Source organism: Schistocerca nitens, chromosome 10 (assembly GCF_023898315.1).
Source record: "Schistocerca nitens isolate TAMUIC-IGC-003100 chromosome 10, iqSchNite1.1, whole genome shotgun sequence".
Taxonomy (NCBI): domain Eukaryota; kingdom Metazoa; phylum Arthropoda; class Insecta; order Orthoptera; family Acrididae; genus Schistocerca; species Schistocerca nitens.
The window spans coordinates 79,293,626-79,305,085 of record NC_064623.1 but is presented as its reverse complement, the minus strand read 5'-3'; the positions used below and the strand labels follow the sequence as shown (position 1 = coordinate 79,305,085).

The following is an 11,460-nucleotide window of genomic DNA, read 5'->3' as shown; positions in this document are numbered from 1 at the left end:
GGAAGAGAGCTACTATGAAAAATGACATAGTTTACTTAAGACACGGGATATGTGTGTTAATTAGGTATATGATGAGTGTTTGAAATTCTTGAGAAGAATTAGTAACTGTCATTTGCAGTTGTAAATAAGTGGCAGTTTAGAGTACAGTGTGTTGTTATTATAGCAACGCTTGAAACATTTGTTTTACATAAAACATGCCTTGGTGATACGTGTCTTGCTTTGACAGGATGATCGATGCTAGTGAATATTATCGATTTCATCGATAGCGGATTAAGACAGTGAGGTTTTCATGCAGTGATGCGTTGGAGAAATTTGAGAGAGCAGAGCTAAGAGTTTTTGAAGCTTGTTGGGAAGTCGTATTTCATAGTTTGGTGCTTTTCTTGAGCCGGGTCCATTTACTATTGTTTATGCGGTGAAGAAGCAGAGCAGTGCGTTATCATTAGCATATGCTGAAGGCAGACTTGCAGTGGAGAATAGTTGCTGCACATTGAAGTACCAAAAGGAAATGTTGATGAGGTAAGGAATAGTGTTTGGATACAAAAGTTTAGTCCTAAAGTTATTTAAGGAATGAGAGGGAGATTGAAATTTAATTGTGCATGTTGTATTTGAAGTTATGCAAAGTTTGTGGAGGGTAAATTTGAATGTGACAGTGTCAGAGTGACAGGTTGAAGTTTCGAGGTACGTGCGTGTCTTGCTAATTTTTCGATAGTTGGTCCTATTTACAGTGATGTGATTATTGTTTTAATACGGAAGACAATTGCTGTGTTACACCATGCTAATGACTGTACTAGAAAAGTGTAGGAATGTTATCAGATGCTTCTATGGATAATAGTGAGAAAATATTTGGTTTTTCATTTGTTTAAATGATAATATGAATACATGACAGCAAATGTGCTGTCAACTTTAATGCCTTGCCTGTTGGCCAGTATGTGCAACTGTTGATCAATCAATTACTCCTTTCAGTAATGATGGGATTGCACATGGAGCTGAACAGAAAGTGGGTGCGAGCCACATATTACAAAATAACCTGAGGAGGATCGAAATACATGGAACTTGTTTCTGCTGTTGAATTGAGCTGATAAGTTGTTGAGGTGAAAGCATCGTTTGTGACTAGATGTGAGAAGAAAGAGCCCACAGAAGACTCTCTCTTGTTGTGAGAATAAAGTGACTATAACTTGGAGAGACAATTGTTTCTCTCAGTGAGATGCAGTGTGAGAATGACGGGAGCCGATTGTGCGGAATAGCATGGGCTGAGCTGCCAACCAATCCAACGTAGTACCGAACCAAATTGGATGGATACTTGGTAATTGTACTTAGTGATTTTGTTTCAGATAAAGTGGTCTTTGATAGAGATTGTGTTTTGTTATCACAGTATTTGGAGAATTGTGCTGCATAGTAATGGCAGTTAGATTTTTGTTGTGTTAGATCTAATGATTAACCAAGAGGCACTAGTTGTGGATGTCAGCTCAGTTCATATACTGATTGACATCTTTTGTAGATTTGTCAGAGGGTAGCTCAACTGAAAGGTGTAACCCCTCAGTAATGCATCAGCAGTTGTCGTTGCGATGGAATTTTAAGTGCGTTAGTGTGTGTGTGTGTGTGTGTGTGTGTGTGTGTGTGTGTGTGTGTGTGTCAGGTGATAAGGCTGAATTTATTGTGAGTTGAGAATTTTGAAAGTCCTAGGTATGGCAAATAATGTGTGTTTGCATTACTTCTTGTATTTTTGCTGTGTAATATTTGCGGATTTTTGGTTGATTTAAGGATCGGTACGTGATAGAATGGCGAGTGTGAAGGTTTCTTCTGTTTTCTTTGTGTAGGCAAGTTCTTTAATACACATTGTTAATGTGTTTGCTGCTACTCGTGTGATAACTAAAAGTAACAGATATTTTTTCGTGAGTGAGTCTGTGTTGTGAGTATAACGTTCATGTGTGATGGAGTGCACCTGCATCATTAGCTGTTGGAAAGAACTTGCAAATGGCAGCATGGTAACAACTGTCTAACAACAGGTGGAAAGTGAATCTCTACTGTGGAAATGTGAAGAAGACGTTTGATGTTGCTCCTTGATGGTAGAAGTGTGAATGGACATTTGAAGAAATACAAAAGTGATGCTGTACTGAAGGCATTGAAACATCAGACCAGTTAGAATAAGAACACAAGTAACTTTGCACCGTGTGTTAGAGGCACAAGTGGAAGAACAGTATGAATACAGGTTGCCTCCTGATGCATGAAACATCTCACACAGGGACAGTGGTTGTTTTCTTGATGCAGGCTAATTTGTGTCAGTTTTGCTTGTGTATTGATATCCTCTTCCAGAAAAAGACATACAATGCTTTGTTTGAGAACACAGATTATTGGACAGAGATTTGAAAGAAGTTATGTCATGAATGCTTGGAAATGAGTTTTGAACAAAAGAGATATATCCTGTTGAGTTTTGGAGATTTCATTTGGCAAGTGTTAGTGGAATGGCAATGAGATTAAGTTGCTGGTAATCCCAAGCTCTTGAATGTCATGACATTGTCTGCCAGCTGGCATTTGGAATTTGTATGACATTAGCTGACAGACTACAGTGCTGCTGCACAGAAGGTTAGTGAGTGTGTACTTTTTGAGTGAGCAGACTAAACTGGTGGCCATGTGAGAAGATTTTCTCAGTGTGCTACTAACGTAATGGGTCTTACATGTTCATTGCAGCTATTTTCAGTGTATATCGATATAGGCAAATGAACGCAATCCCATAATTGAATGTGAAAACCCCATGTGGCACTAGGGCGAGACTTGAAATGGAAGTTTTCTAGAAGACGTCTGGCTGAATATATTCAAGTGATACTACAATTACTGTGCATTGGAATTGTATAGAAGGTTGACTCACAAATTGCAATGTGTTGGGAAGCTACCTATCTACTGGCGTCAGCTCCCATTGGAAGTAAAGGTTTGTGAATATGTTTGCAGTTTGCTTGTCGAATTCGTTGACTAGTGTAAGAGCTAAGTAAATTGTGAAGGATCACTATTAGTTGTCCTTAGCTATTGTTAAATTTGTACTTTTGATATAGTCAGATCTGTTTAGTGTGATTATTTGCAGTTGGGTGTACTATCTTAAGCACAGGGCGTTGCATCTTTATACAGTGAGAAGTGGCACAGAGTTAGTGGAGAATAGCGTTGTTCTCTCAGAGTTCAGTATTTTGTGTGTTCATGAATAGTTGAGTACTAGGTGGCGGAAGAGAGCTACTATAAAAAATGACATAGTTTACTTAAGACACGGGATATGTGTGTTAATTAGGTATCTGATGAGTGTTTGAAATTCTTGAGAAGAATTAGTAACTGTCATTTGCAGTTGTAAATAAGTGGCAGTTTAGAGTACAGTGTGTTGTTATTATAGCAATGCTTGAAACATTTGTTTTACATATAACATGCCTTGGTGATACGTGTCTTGCTTTGACAGGATGATCGATGCTAGTGAATATTATCGATTTCTCCGATAGCGGATTAAGACAGTGAGGTTTTCATGCAGTGATGCGTTGGAGAAATTTGAGAGAGCAGAGCTAAGTGTTTTTGAAGCTTGTTGGGAAGTCGTATTTCATAGTTTGGTGCTGTTCTTGTGCCGGGTCCATTTACTATTTTTTATGCGGTGAAGAAGCAGAGCAGTGCGTTATCATTAGCATATGCTGAAGGCAGACTTGCAGTGGAGAATAGTTGCTGCACATTGAAGTACCAAAAGGAAATGTTGATGAGGTAAGGAATAGTGTTTGGATACAAAAGTTTATTCCTAAAGTTATTTAAGGAATGAGAGGGAGATTGAAATTTAATTGTGCATGTTGTATTTGAAGTTATGCAAAGTTTGTGGAGGGTAAATTTGAATGTGACAGTGTCAGAGTGACAGGTTGAAGTTTCGAGGTACGTGCGTGTCTTGCTAATTTTTCGATAGTTGGTCCTATTTACAGATATGTGATTATTGTTTTAATACGGAAGACAATTGCTGTGTTACACCATGCTAATGACTGTACTAGAAAAGTGTAGGAATGTTATCAGATGCTTCTATGGATAATAGTGAGAAAATATTTGGTTTTTCATTTGTTTAAATGATAATATGAATACATGACAGCAAATAATGCCTTGCCTGTTGGCCAGTATGTGCAACTGTTGATCAACCAAATAACTCCTTTCAGTAATGATGGGATTGCACATGGAGCTGAACAGAAAGTGGGTGCGAGCCACATATTACAAAATAACCTGAGGAGGATCGAAATACATGGAGCTTGTTTCTGCTGTTGAATTGAGCTGATAAGTTGTTGAGGTGAAGGCATCGTTTGTGACTAGATGTGAGAAGAAAGAGCCCACAGAAGACTCTCTCTTGTTGTGAGAATTAAATGACTATAACTTGGAGAGACAATTGTTTCTCTCAGTGAGATGCAGTGTGAGAATGACGGGAACCGATTGTGCGGAATAGCATGGGCTGAGCTGCCAACCAATCCAGCGTAGGATCGAACCAAATTGGATGGATACTTGGTAATTGTACGTAGTGATTGTGTTTGAGATAAAGTGGTCTTTGATAGAGATTGTGTTTTGTTATCACAGTATTTGGAGAATTGTGCTGCATAGTAATGGCAGTTAGATGTTTGTTGTGTTAGATCTAATGATTAACCAAGAGGCACTAGTTGTGGATGTCAGCTCAGTTCATATACTGATTGACATCTTTTGTAGATTTGTCAGAGGGTAGCTCAACTCAAAGGTGTAACCCCTCAGTGATACATCAGCAGTTGTCGTTGCGATGGAATTTTAAGTGTGTTAGTGTGTGTGTGTGAGTGAGTGTCAGGTGATAAGGCTGAATGTATTTTGAGTTGATAATTTTGAAAGTCCTAGGTATGGCAAATAATGTGTGTTTGCATTACTTCTTGGATTTTTGCTGTGTAATTTTTGTGGATTTTTGGTTGATTTGAGGATCAGTACGTGATAGAATCTCGAGTGTGAAAGTTTCTTCTGTTTTCTTTGTGTAGGCAAGTTCTTTAATTCGCATTGTTAATGTGTTTGCTGCTACTCGTGTAATGACTAAAAGTAACATATTTTTTCGTGAGCTAGTCTGTTGTGAGAATAACGTTCATGTCTGATGGAGTGCACTTGCATCATTAGCTGTTGGAAAGAACTTGCAAATGGCAGCATGGTACAACTGTCTAACAACAGGTGGAAAGTGAATCTCTACTGTGGAAATGTGAAGAAGACGTTTGATGTTGCTCCTTGATGGTAGAAGTGTGAATGGACATTTGAAGAAATACAAAAGTGATGCTGTACTGAAGGCATTGAAACAGCAGACCAGTTGGAGGAAGAACAGAAGTAACTTTGCACCGTGTGTTAGAGGCACAAGTGGAAGAACAGTATGAATACAGATTGCTTCATGATGCATGGAGCATCTGGTACAGGGGTGGTGGTTGTTTTCTTGATGCAGGCTAATTTGTTCTAGTTTTTCTTTTTTATTGATTTCCTCTTCCAGAAAAAGACATATAGTGCTTTGCTTGAGAACACAGTTTATTGGACAAAGATTTGAAAGAAATTATGTCATGAATGCTTGGAAATGAGTTTTGAACAAAAGAAATATATCCTGTTGAGTTTTGGAGATTTTATTTGGCAAATAGTAGTGGAATGGCAATGTGATTAACTTTCTGGTAATACCAAGTTCTTGAGTGTCATGTCATTTTCTACGAGCTGGCATTTGGAATTTGTCTGTGGCTCGAATTTGTTTGCGACTATATGTGGGAAGATGTGCAGCCCACAGTACACCATCTCTTGTTGTGGGAATTAAATGACAATAACTTCGAGAGACGAATGTTTCACTCAGTGAGATGCATTGTAGAGAATGATGAGAACCGGTTGTGCACAACAACATGGGCTGAGCATCCTACCGATCCAGCATAGGGCCGAAGCAGTTTGGATGGATACTTGGTAATTGTTTTGAGTGATTCTGTTTTAGAGAATGTTGTCTGTGGTAGAGATTTAGGTTTGCCGTCATATTGTTGTGTTTTGCTACCTCAGTAGTTGGAGAATTGTGCATAGACTTCTTTTGTAGATTTGAGGTTAGGGAACCTGAACTCAGAGATGTAACTCTTCAGCAAAATATCACCAGTCGTTGTTGCTATGGAAATTTTAGTGTGTGAGTGTTTGTGTGTGTGTTTGCATACTTGTTGGCATTTTGCTGTGTAATTTTTGTGGACTGTTGTTAATTTGAGGACTAGTAATTGATCGAATAGCGAGTGTGCAGGTTTGTTCTGTGGTGTTTGTGTAGGCTAGCTCTTTAATAAGGATTTGATAATATAGTAGTGGATAGAGAGGGTGAGTTTTTTGATGCATCCATGCATTGGAGAAATTTAAGAGACCAGAGCCAAGTGTTTTTGAATCTTGTTGATAATTTGTATTTCATAGTTTGGTGCTTTTCTTGAACCAGGACCATTCACTATTTTTTGTGTGGTGCTGAAGCAAAGCAGTGCCTTATTAGTAGCATATGCTGAAGGCAGACTTGCATTGAAGAATAGTTGCTGCACACTGAACTACCAATAGGAAATGTTGATGAGGAATGGAATGGTGTTTGGATGCAAAAGTTTGGTTCTAATGTTATTTAAGGAATGAGGGGGTGATTCAAATTTAATTGGTCTCATTATATATGTTAAGTTTGTGAAGAATAATCTTGGCTATGTTGGTTGCCAAGTGACAGGTTCAGTTCTTAGGGATACGTTTGTAACTTGCTAATTATGTAATGTTTGTTGTTTTTGAATTTCTAAATGTGTAGTTGCGAGTAGGTAGTGGGTGGTTCGGGCCTATTTAAAATGACAAGTGTTGGTCCTAGCTGTTGAGTTTATGAGAGAAAATGTTTTACAGCAATTTTTTTTAGGTGCTTTGTCAATATTAATGTTTTTCCCCTTTCTGGTTAATTGTTGTTGTCCATAGGTTTGAAAATAATGCAGATTGCCTTTTACCTCTGCATTTTGTAGTTTCTCAATTGCTGTGAGTTCATTGCAACATATCTTTTATTGTTTCTGTACAGCATGGATTCAGTGTTCAGATGTGATTTTGTGTTCCACTATGTTGTTGACTTTTGTAAACTAATTATTTTTCATTCATAGTTTCATAGGGGTAAATGAAAAAAAATTGCTTTCAACAATATTTGCAGTTATTTTTTCCACATAACTATTTTTATTTCCAAACACTCTTATGTTGGCTTTGTATAAACATCACTCTCGACAGCTCTTGCCAGACAGAGGTGGTTTATAGTCAAAAGAGGTGGAAGAAAATCATTCTTTTGTTATGTTTGGATACATTACATCTGGTCTCACTGGATACTGTTGCTCCAATGACAGTATGCAGTATATGTATTATGACATTTGACACTCAGTGTTACAATACTGACTCTTATTATGCATGTTACATGGTCCGGAATTCATTCCTTTATTGCTGGACCAGGGGATGATTGGTTGGCAGAGGTTGTTGTTGTTGTTTGTTAGCATTTATTAATAACAAAAACTGAAATCTTCTTAGTATTAATTCACAAATTAATAATTATATAAATTATTGTCTTTTTGTACTTAGGTTTTATTATACGTAATTTAGTGTCCATCCTTCAATTATGGAAGTTTTTATCACTTTTTGTGGACAGTGGAGCTGTATTGTTCGGGTCCAACTGCCAAAACTGCAATGTTGTCAGTGCATCAGCTAACAAGAGTAAGCTCGCACCTGACCTTTCTGTTATTTGATGTCTAATATCCATAATTTGAGCCATTTAACGCATTTTTAATATGAAGACTGTAAATACATCTCACAAGTGATGTTACAATTTAAATTTATTATCTCAGTGTCTTCTCAAAGCATGAGAATAATTCCACATTTGCCATGCACCATTTACACCACTTTCACGTACATTTCCATTCAACTACACTTTTTGATACATGTTTACTCTAAAATACATACTACTTTGTACTCTTCGTATCACCAACATTTTGAAAGCAACAGACACCAAGCACATAAAAACATCGCACAGTCAGTTTCTGGAAACCGGCAGTGTTGCAAAGGGACACAGAGGTGGTCGGCGGGTCTCTGAAGAATAAGTCGAGAATATCTGCCAAACATTCCAATGAAGTCCACGAAAATCTGTTTGTCAAGCTTCATGAGAACATCAGATGCCTTGTGCAACTGTTCATAAAGTGCTCAGAAAGCAGTTGCATAAAGTGCTCAGAAAGCAGCTGCATCTGTATTCATAGAAGGTGCAGATATTGCAGGTCATAAAGCCTGATGTCAAGCAGCGACAACATGAATTTTGCTTAACCGAATTGACCAAAATCCTGTGTGCCTGTCAATTGTAATGTTTTCTGATGAGACCACATTCCGTGTCTCTCGAACTGTGAACAAGTGTAACGCTCAATTTTGGAGTTCACAGAATCCACACAGTGTCAGGGAAAAGGTACGAGATAGCCCGAAAGTGAATGTTTGGTGTGGTCGCATGTGTGACAAGATAATTGGACCGTTCTTCTTTGCTGAAACAACTGTGACAGGAATGACGTACCTAGACACCTAGACATGCTGGGGATCTTTGTCTTTCCCCAGGTTGAAGACTTGCCATCAAACCTTTGATTTCAGCAAGTTGGTGCTCCACCTCACTGGTCGCTTAATGTTCGGGAAGCTCTAAATGCAACATCTCTAGGACGCTGGGTTGGACGAGGTGCACCCATGAATTGGCTTCCATTTTCTGACATCACACCATTGGATTTTTTCTATTCCAGGAGAGGGTGATCACCACTGCTGTGCAGGACGTTCAAGATCTCCATACTTGGATTGTGGAAGTCATTGACACCTTTCCTCCAGACACATTGCAGAGAATCTGGATGGAAATTGAAAACAGACTCGACATCCTTCGTGTCAGTGCAGGGGCTCACATGGGAGTGTTTTGATTTGTTGTTGTTGTAATTTTTTTTTCCCCAAAACTTATTTTCACATACAACTTATTTTTGTGAAAAACGAAGTTATTTCATTTAGTTTTGTATATGGAACACATTTACAGTAGGGAATTTTGGTGTAGACACCCTGCACAGTGTAACTTAATCTTGAATTACTGTATGGCATTTTAAGTGCATATTTACATAGATAACTCCGTAAGGAATTGGCACTGCGTCTTCCTTCTGCATTGTATAAGTTTTGTTGTTTCTGTTTCAATTAACTGTTTCTGTTGCATATGCACAAATGTTTATTATTATTTGTTAATGCTCATGAAAGTGAATATATGTCTCAAGTCAGTTTTACCTTAGTTATTCTTACTACTATTGATATTTAAAGAGTTACACCACTTTTTGTTCGTCAGATTGTCTTAAAGCAAATTTCTAATTCATTTTTGTACAGAATGAGTGTTTGACTACCCTACTATATTGATATTTTTATAAACTGACAGTATAAAACATTTGAACTCACATAATGTAACAATCAGTGCAAGACAAGGACGTATCTCATGTAATTCCTTCAACATTCATAGGTAATTATTGTACCATAGTACATTACATAAATATACAAGTGATCACATCTGTTTGAGGGGAGACAGGGTTGTCGTTGCCCAGCGTATTGAAATATTTTCTGCTCTTATTTGTGAAACGAACATTACCAAGTGACTTACAACTCGCTGCTTTCATGAGACACTGCATGCATCATTTCTTACATCGCTTTGTTCTCACTCTCCCATTAAGAAGTTACTGTTACTATATTGTCCATGGTAATTATTATTCACACATACTTCATTATTTCATTTTTCATTCATCTTCACATGGGATAGTTGATGCTCTGTTGTGTACATAGTTCCGCGTAGTCAGCGCATACACAACTTTCCCAATAGAGCGCACCTCGCTGAGCACAACAGCGCAGGCGCAGCACTCGTCTGTCTCCGCACTACGAGATGGCGCTGTCTTAGAGACGGACCAAATTCTGCTTCCGCCGATCCGTGTATTAATATGTAACACTGCCAATGAGATTGCTGCTAACGTAGAACCTTTTCTCCTCACTGATCATACTCGCGCAGTGATACCTGAACGCTCGAGGTATTATAACGAGTGTACAGACCTCTGATTAGTCAGTCTGCATTAGTCTGTGCCTAATAAGATTATCATATTCCTGTACATAACCATGAAGAGAAATGTATAGACACTTTGTCAAGTATCAGAGATATGTGAGAATAAGATTAATGTACCAAGACCAAAGGAACTTCAGATTGTCAATTGTAAATAGTGTGGTGTCACTGCCAGACACCACACTTGCTAGGTGGTAGCTTAAATCGGCCGCGGTCCATTAGTACATGTCGGACCTGCGTGTCGCCACTGTGTGATCGCAGACCGAGCGCCACCACACGGCAGGTCTCGAGAGACGTACGAGAACTCGTCCCAGTTGTACGGCGACGTTGCTAGCGACAATACTGACGAAGCCTTTGCTCTCATTTGCCGAGAGACAGTTAGAATAGCCTTCAGTTAAGTTAATGGCTACGACTTAGCAAGGCGCCAATTGTATCAGTGCATGTATCTTACGAGTCTCATTTGTATAGTCAAGAGAGATGTATCACAAGGATTGATTAAAAGTTAAGTATATTCCAAAGATACGTATTTTCTTTATAGTATTCAATACGTATCCTGTTCCAGACTTGACGCCAGTTGGTGTGTGTGTACGCGTGCCTTTCGGCTTCCTCCTCAGTGTGGCGTGACTAGCTTGTTACGCCACAACAAATAGCATCCAGAATCAAGTTACGTAATATCTATGATTTTTATTATTTTAATAAATGTGTGTGAAAATTAATCAAGTTCTGTTCATCTGACCTAACGGCAGAAGATAAACACGCCACGATAAGACCACGAGACATTGCTGACACTCGCCTACTTCGTTAGAGCGACAAGTCAAATAATCTGATGGTGTGTGTACCAAAGGTCTTACAATACGCACACCACATGCTCATTGACCAGATTGGAGTGGGTGGTGATGGTGGGAGGATGTATGAGACAGATCTTGCATTTAACAATACGAGAGAAGGAAAGTTGCTACTCACCATATAGCGGAGATCCTGAGCCGCGATAGGCACAATAAAAAGATTCACACAATCATAGCTTTCGGCCATTAAGGCCTTTGTCAGCAGTAGACACACATACACGCACATGCGCGCGCGCGCACACACACACACACACACACACGCACACGCACACGCACGCAAGTGCAACTTGCACACACACCTGCAGTCTCAGAGAGCTGAAACTACACAGTGAAGTTTCAGCTCTCTGAGACTGCAGATGCGTGTGCAAGTTGCACTTGCGTGAGTGTGTGTGTGCGTGTGTGTGAATGTGTGTCTACTGCTGACAAAGGCCTTAATGGCCAAAAGCTATGATTGTGTGAATCTTTTTATTGTGCCTATCACGGCTCAGCAGCTCCGCTATATGGTGAGTAGTAACTTCCCTTCTCTCGTATTGT

The 11,460-nt window shown here is 38.9% G+C and overlaps 1 long non-coding RNA gene across 1 annotated transcript; it reads left to right on the top strand.

The window, feature by feature from the left end:
• The first annotated feature begins 1,013 nt into the window (after positions 1-1,013).
• On the top strand, positions 1,014-10,599 carry LOC126210258 (uncharacterized). Its single transcript, XR_007540633.1, has 2 exons — positions 1,014-1,303; positions 8,754-10,599. It is a non-coding gene; the product is annotated as an uncharacterized LOC126210258 (long non-coding RNA).
• The last annotated feature ends 861 nt before the right edge of the window (positions 10,600-11,460 follow it).